The 8591-nt window shown below is 40.3% G+C and overlaps 1 long non-coding RNA gene across 1 annotated transcript; it reads right to left on the bottom strand.

Moving 5' to 3' along the window:
* Positions 1-4491: 4491 nt before the first annotated feature.
* LOC123986287 lies at positions 4492-7924 on the bottom strand. Its single transcript, XR_006828836.1, has 2 exons — positions 7758-7924; positions 4492-4995 (listed from the first exon to the last, which is right to left on the bottom strand). It is a non-coding gene; the product is annotated as an uncharacterized LOC123986287 (long non-coding RNA).
* Between the last annotated feature and the right edge of the window lie 667 nt (positions 7925-8591).

Raw genomic sequence — 8591 nt, 5'->3', positions numbered from 1 at the left:
TGAAATTACATGGAAGGTAAAGAAAAACTACTGGAAAAGAAGGAACAACTTTTGAGGCAGGTCGTAATGTATGTAGCTCTTTGCTTAAATGGGCTATATATAGTTTTTTTTAATGAAATGAATCACTTTTATACCGCCTGTGTGTGGGTTGGAACCTCACATAAAAGTGATTCACTTGCCGGGTCAGACGGCTCTGACAGCCAGTATGCAAGTTTCTATGTGAGGACTCCGGGTCGAATTTTCCATGAAATCCATTGACTGTTACGTGCATGCATGCTCCCGAGCCTGTTGTCTTCTGAATCTGTACCGTGCACGCAGCAACAACACTAGCACTAGTTATATGGCTTTCCATATTACTTCACCAGGTAATACAATCCATATTACTATCTTTTATACCACCGGTATTATGTCAAAGTGTTGATTTTAGTTTGCAAACATTATGTAACAGTAAAAAGCAAATGTGGAGCGATTTGTTAATAGCCTTTAGCTAGCTATAACTAGCTTAGAATGATACAAGGCTGTGGCAGCCAGGTAATGTTAACATGGATCTGCTGCGGTTTGCTTCGTAATGTTCAATTTAGATTTATTATATACAGTATTATTATCATACTCAGGTACACAGCTTTTCCACCGTCTCAGTCGCTGTAACTTACGTGACCCATATAATATACAATAATGCAACATAACGGCACAGGACAACACCACAGTAGAAGACCCATTCACTACAGTAATGTTACTTGCTGCGGTCTAACTGTTATAAAGTGTGGCAACAATCTCATTTTTAAAAATTCAGTCTAGCTCACCAACCGTTTCTTTCCTACGGTTAAAGATAAACAAATAGTTACTAAAAAAGTGTCAGGGAAGCTAATGCTGATGTATCACGTCAGCTAAATGCAGTCAGCAACATGCATGGATTAGTTCAACGTCAGGCTGATAAAAATATTACTGTAATGTTACAGTATATTCAGTGGGAGTTTACGTATGTTTCACTTTCTGTGAAGTTCATGAGCGGATTTTGCTCGCTCATGAGGCGAGCACGCATACAAGCATATACCTGGTTGCAATCTAAAAACCGCATCATTAGTGGTCACTGAAAATTACATAATGCTCCTTTAAAACAAAGAACAGTTAGGGCTAGCTATGCAGAAGTGGCCTCCAGTAACACTGCCTCACCTAGATACAGTACATGAAACTGTATACAGTTACCACTCTTTGTGCTGTTTTTGTTTGATCAGAGCAAACAGAACACATGTCCATCAGTGCTATACTCTCCACCTGTGTCGCAGTCTGTTGGCTCTTGTGAAAATTCCTTCTGATTGTATTTTTTCTCTTATAAAACACAGTTGTTATCTTATTTGAATCTATCTACAAAACAATGATAAAATACATAAAGAGTCAGTTCAGAAGCTTGGGCTTGTTTTTAGTGTTCGTGTAGTTATCCAAGGCTGGGTCCTAAACAAATGTATCTCTTCCCTGTTTCTGCTGATGCTGTTTGTAGACTCATCCGTAAGTGTTCGTTATCACTGCTCCTCTGGGAAAGTCCAGCTAATAGAATTAATTTAATTTCACGTTCTGTTTGCATTTTCAATTGCTTTGTTTGTGTTCTTACACACTCTGTTAATCCCTTCCTTCGGTTGTCTTAATCAAGGTAAATTCCAATATTTAAATGGCCTGTCTGACGACATCACACAGCACAACAAACTCCTCTCTCCAGTCATCCGTTTGCTCTTTGTTTCTCTATGTGACTGTGACTTCTGCAGCAGCCATCGACAAAAACAAACATTCTACTGATAAAGGGTATTAGAAACACCAAAGACTTTGCATCTAAAAATCTGTCTGCAGTTTTTCTTTATATCAGCCTTCAGCCAGTACAAGTTGGCAGATCGTCTCTTTGGGTGGGAAGTCTGACTGGAACAGTTACTGCTTTGTCCCTGGCACTGATAGGTCCAACGTTACTGCAGCAAGGGCACCAAAATACCATGTACAGTATGTGCGATGATGTCCTCCGAGGTCTGGTATTGGATACTGTCAGAGTAAAAATAAATTACACACACATATACACTGAGTCTCATAGGCAGTATAGCCACATTTTCCTCTGAATATAAAACAATTTAGAATCTTGTCCTTGGGGACTATCTGTGTAATTTTATCTGTTGTCTTGGGCTTTTTATCATTAAAATCGGCCAGTGTGACATGGAGCTGCGGGCTAAGCTAGAAGTGTACAAAGCAATACTCACGTTAAAACAACTGTTGTAGAGGTTATCCAATTACATGAGTAATAATGCAGCCATACTGGAATCTGAATCCTAAAATATCCATAATGTCTAAGCTCAATGGTCCTCATAGCAGCATTGTAATATGAATAAAATGACTGTGACATTCAGCTATTGTGTAAGTTGAAGCCCTTTTGAAAGGGATAAAAAGCCTTCTTATGAAGTTCATAGGGGAGTCAAGTTCATTACTGGTTTTGATAGAGTAGGATGTGTGAATCAAACCTCAATCGGAGAGAGAGAGAGCAAGCGGAGCAAACCACAGTCTCCAGAGGGACAGATCTTTGGCCTCTTTGTCAATACTAGGTCACACACACAAGCACATATACCAAACACATATATCAATTAAAGCTGCAAGCAGCGTTGGGCGGGCCCTCGCACTTGTAGCGCGTCCGGGTGTGAGCCGGCCGCGTTGCATATTCTGGAGCTCTGCTGGTGCGGCTGTGAATTTGCTACGCGGTTTCGACACTGCATGAAGGTGTTCACTTCCTGTGTCCCCTATGTGGAGCTACATAGCACTTGCCGCTATGAATATAAATCGGTATTGGCGTGTAGATGTCTTTGGGGTGGGAGAGTTATCAAGCACGTAAGAGCACGTTCAGATTTGAGCATGTACACTGAAGTTACAACTTCCTGTGTCATGGCGAAGGGTTGATCTTTGACGCCACGCCATGGACACGCCCATTGACGAAAACTCACAGATAGCACAACTTTTCATCGTCAATGCCTTTAGAAGGCACAGCAGAAATTTGAAGTCGTTCTGACTAAATCCCTAGGAGGAGTTCGTTAAAGTACAGAGTGTGTAAATCACCCAAAAATTGCCCTAAAATTCAAAATGGCCTGTTGGGTTTAGGGCATCGCTCCAAGAGGCTTTTTGGTACGTCTGGACATGATACATGTGCCACAGAAATTTCGTACACCCAGGTGAAACGTGCGGCGGGTGCTGCTTCGTTAAAGGTCACTTCCTGTTGCCAGCAGGTTGCGCTATGACTGTGGGTGAATGTCAGCATGCACATGTGTTCAGGGCGGGACTCTCATCCTACATGTACAGTTTGGTGCAGATGTGAGCATGCACACTGAAGTTATAATAACTTAACCTGTTTCACAGCGAATCATCGACGCCACAGACACGCCCATTGACGAAAACTCACAAATAGCACAATTTTTCATCGTCAATGCCTTTAGAAGGCACAGCAGAAATTTGAAGTCGATCCGACTTAATCCCTAGGAGGAGTTCGTTAAAGTACGAAGTGTGTAAATCATCCAAAAACGGCCGTAAAATTCAAAATGGCCGACTTCCTGTTGAGTTTAGGGTATAGGTTCTAATTATACATTATGTTATGATACATTTCCAATTATTCCAATAATCATAGGTGTCCCTCCATCAAAGAGTTACCTCTAATTACTTTGTGTGTCAACTAATGTGATTGTGGCAGGTTACAGGGAAATGTTGCGAACAGCCCATAGAGACACCTAAGTGAGAGCTGACAGAATTGGGTCACATCAGTGTAACAAAATACAGTTAGTTCTCACTTTAAACTAGACAAGATTATTCTGATAAGCTTGTTAGCGTCTTTTAAAATTCAGATAGGGCAGGACTGGTTTTCTAGTGTGCTTACTTCCACATTCTGCACACTTTTTTGATTCCCAAAGGATGTGTTGACTGAGAATGTGTGTGTGCAGTTGCCAATTACAGTTAATGGAGTTGTCTCAGTTCTGGAAGTAATTTCACCATTCACTTGCAAGGTTTCATCATAGAGAGGACATGATACATTCAAACCTACCAGGTGACACAGACACAAGTATTTTTATTAAATCTGTTAAAGCTGTAAACCTAAAATGTTCACTACTGCATGTGCAGTTTGAACCTGGTCCAAGACAGAAGGGATATAATCGGTTCATTCTGCATTGATTTGCAAATGATCAGCACTGTTACCTGAATGCTAACATTGATAGATTCACAACATTTAGCTAGCAAATTAGCAAATAGGAAGCTAAAAGCTTAGCAGCTTTACTGTTTTCTTCTATTCAATACTTTCTCAAAGATGATAAATGAAACTGTTGTTCACGAGTGATACAGTAGTTGTAAATGAGCTGTCCTGGAACTGAAGGCTTATGGCAACTTAGCAATAAAATTACTTTTCAACTTCACAAGCAGTGAGAAATAGATCCTCCAAGCAGCTCCAATCAGTCCAATAAAATAAACAAGACTAGAAGCCACTTGATGAAACAGTGACAGTTTTATTTGCTGACAGGCACCATAAATCAGTCAAGTGCAAAAGAGAACATAGGAGGCAACTATAACATGGAACAGAGGCAACATGGTTGCTTTGGATTTTATTTTTTATATTCAATTATATAACATCAAATGGCAAGTGAAGGTGGACCTTAGAAATAAAAGAGCACATCAGGTAATCTGTCAAAATGTCCATGAAAATGCAAGATCACATGCAATTCGTTGTTTCATTGAGCAGCTTCCAATCTCCTCTGTTCTGTTTTATTCAGCATGAAGGCTGCAGTCCTGCAGGGCTCTGCTGAAGTGTTTCCTTACCCAGTGGTGCAGAATTAGTGTGCATGACATAGGCAGGAAATTAGAAATATAAAATACTTCCAAGATATGCTGTCCTGGTAAGTCAAGTAGAACCACAGCGCTGCACGACCTCAACACTGAAATTCAATCAGTACTGAGGGGGCGTTGAGAGAATAAGCCGCCTGACTGACAGTGCTAAAAGGGGTCAGGAAGTCCAAAGTTACTGATCAATAAATATGAACAAGTATACACATGATACATGCCCGACATACACACAAACACACTCCCTGTCTCACTCTCTGCAGGAAATATTCCTTGCTTTAGACTGTTCATTAGAAATCACTAGACCATCCACCATCACTCCCTCACACATTCAGTCCATGAAAGAGTTCAAAATAATAGCGAGGAGACACTCAGCTATTTGAAAACAATCTACACATCTCCTTATTGTACATTTACTACACCAGACCTATGATTGGGTTTATGTTATCTCCCTTAAGCATTTAGCCATCCTCTTCTCTACAATATTTAATGTTCCTATCTGTATTTCTGATGACTTTTCTCAGGCATTCCTCTGAAAATAGAACTCCTTTGTTCAGCGGCTGCCAGGTGAGAAAAGACAGACAGAGGAGAGGGTGCTGGTAAAAGAGATGGGTAAGGATATCTGTAGCGGAGAGAGGGGAAATCTGATCAAATGAGCCAATCCCCATGTTTGGAGCTAATGACGAGCCTGGAGGAGAAGCCTCTATCCACTCACCAGATGTGTGTAAGATGGTAGCTACAGTGATGAAGAGACAAAGACAGCATGGCCCATTATGGGTAACTACCTCTACTAAAATTTTAAAGTGAAGCACCAAATAGGCTTTACATTACCGTGAACAGTTTCCAAAGAATACCATAAGTTTTTTGATTGATTTTTTTTTTTTTTTACCTTCCAGGCAGTAGTTCAGTTTATTTCAGTGCGGACTCAATACTTGAGATATATCACATCTTCACCTTGAGATCTGTCACATTGAACAGCTTGACATCTTTATTTAATTTATGTTTTTGTTATCTGGCCAGGCAGTTGCATGCTGGGACTGTTTTAAACACTTGCCAGTGGTGCATTTAAGAAAACTTACATGTAGTCTTCGCATGAAAAGTGCTGTTTTCCGGCAATCTAAACTAGAAGACAAACGGCAAGCAAACACTGACATTATGAAAAGGATGCTGTGAATTTTGTAATCTCACACTAAAAAGGATTGCTGTTCAACAGCAGACTGACATTTTAGGTGTCAGAGAATTGACAGTTTTCCTTCCTGCTTTCTACTGCTAACTGCAGGAACATGCACCTGTAAAGTAACTTTGGAAACTGTCCTCCTAAGAAAAACAACAGCATCAGTTGTTTCAGTAAATGTACAAAACACATTTAAGTTCAAGAGACCTCCAGCAGCTGTATTAACAATAACTCATGTATTTTGGGTGCAAAGGAGGAGATAGTGTGACGTTGTTTTAGAGCCACAAAGTCAGCAGAAGGAGGACAACAACAACAACAGAATATTGGACTTTGACATGGGGTTTGCTGTTTGCCACTTGTTTTCTCCTGATAGTCAACATTGGTTTCTTTTAACTGTGACTATGATTGTTTAACCCAAACCACAAACTTTCTTAGCCTGACAGTCTTTTTTGTGCCTAAATGTAACTAAACCTTAACCAAACATTGCGTTGTGACATCATAAAAAAAAATTTTTCTATGGTTTTAGAAGGCATAGACAAATTACATCGTTCTGCCAATAGGGGCATCAGAGCAGAAAACGTGTGTTTTTCCAGATGGCAAACAACATATTTTGTTGTTTAATTAGGACTACATTAGAACTACATGTATATGCTTGCCTGGATGGTAGGAAATCATCTGAAACAAAAGCCTCAGGAAATGGTAAGCAGTAATGTAAAATATATGTTAAATTAGTTTGAAATACACCAAAATATGGGGGGGTCATTTCCAGCTGGGAACCAAGTAGGATCTTTTTCTAAAATTTAATAAGGTCTGCCTGTAAATAACTGACTTTCTTTGGGCCCAATTACTGTCTATTTATTGAACAAGGCATTCCTGATTGATTTATGTTCACAGTGGGCAATCCATGATTCATTGCCATTCTTTGTCTGAATATCATCATGCATACTCCACATGTATCTTAATGAGTCATAGCCATAATTAGGTCAATGAATAATTCATATTGTTAGTATTCAAAAATGTATGCCTGCACATGATACATGTATTAAGTACCAGAGATGGAGTGTGTCCACTATTTGCCTTACAATTGAACAATAATTGCTGATTGTCAGGGCTGGTTTCCTTGAGACCAGATATAGCCGGGAAACACATTTATGGTTATGGTAAAAAGTAATTCTTGTGTGATAGGAGTGACCTCTTTTATTTATTTCACATAAATAAATCTTTTGTTTTAGGTCATGAACATACGTTCTCTTGCTACAACAATTTATGTCTCTAGTAGTTGTAATATTAACTTTCACTTTTAATCAACTTTTAGTAATTTAATTCCAATATATTTTAACCCTTGATCAGCTGGTCTAAATCCACTCAAATCCATAATCTCTGGCTGCATGCCATGCTATAAAGACATACATTTCACAACAAATATCAAGGAATCAGAGCACTGAATAATTTCTGGTCCCAGCATTACCTCCAGCTGTTTATAGATGTTTGTATTACTGATGGATATCATTCTTCTATATCTATTCTATCATCTTTTCACTCATTCCACTTTCCCCTCATTCCCAGGAGATACTCAACTCAGTGTCAATCCCTGAAGGGGGCCCATGGAGTGATTCAATAGGATAGGTCCTCTCAAACAATAATCTACACAATGTCTCTTCAGACCTGCTCATAAACAAGAATGCACACACACACATTGCAAGCACACAACTACACACATGCACAAACATTCTATCTCTACCGTGTTGAAGCGCAGGGGCCGGCACCATTTCCGTCTCATCTCTCCCCCACTCTGCCCTTTGCGCCTCTCATTTTCCACCTGTCTCTGATCCCCTGCCTTTTTTACATTTCAATCCACTGCCTCTTCCTCCTCGTCCTGACAGGGGAGTGAGCAGAGAGAGAGCGGGAAAGAGGGAGTTGTCCCTTTGGGTAGCTAAGCGATTACCGTTTGAAAGATTCAATCCATTGCATCATACCTCTCACAGCCTCCTCTGCTCTCCCATTACTCTGTGGGAAACCATTTCTGCCTCCTCTGCATGTCTGGTTCCCCTATTCCTCATTTCTTCATGTATCCTTATCTGTTTATTCTGACTTCATTTATGATTACCCTTGTTTTCTCTAATCCCACCCACAAGCAAGCCATTTAATTCATGCTTATTAGTTCAGTTTCTAAGTGTGCATTGTCATTATTCCTTGTGCATCTAGGTGGCACACTAAAATATACTGCAAGGTATTTCAAACTGAAGAGTGATAGAAAGCAACAAGACTTGTATATGTGTGTTTTGTAAGAGTATATCCCAGTGTGTTAGCACATGCTGTGAGCTGCTTCAGGAGCCATTGCTGCCTGCCTTATCTGGCAGAGTGGAGCACTGGCTACTCCAGCGGCAGAGCCAGAGCCCACTGCCCACTGCTTAAGTGGAAGAGGACTAATCCCTCTTCTCAAAGCCCACTCCAGTAAACACCACCTCTCCAAAGCCACCCATGCACACCCGGCCTGTCCATTCCGGCAACGGTCCCCAATACTCTGTGTAGGTTATGTGCAGCCTGGGGTTCCTTCATAAATGGGGGGATTATC

Source organism: Micropterus dolomieu, linkage group LG17 (assembly GCF_021292245.1).
Source record: "Micropterus dolomieu isolate WLL.071019.BEF.003 ecotype Adirondacks linkage group LG17, ASM2129224v1, whole genome shotgun sequence".
NCBI lineage: Eukaryota > Metazoa > Chordata > Actinopteri > Centrarchiformes > Centrarchidae > Micropterus > Micropterus dolomieu.
Note: the sequence above shows the minus strand (reverse complement) of the source record. Positions and strands in the feature narration are given on the sequence as shown.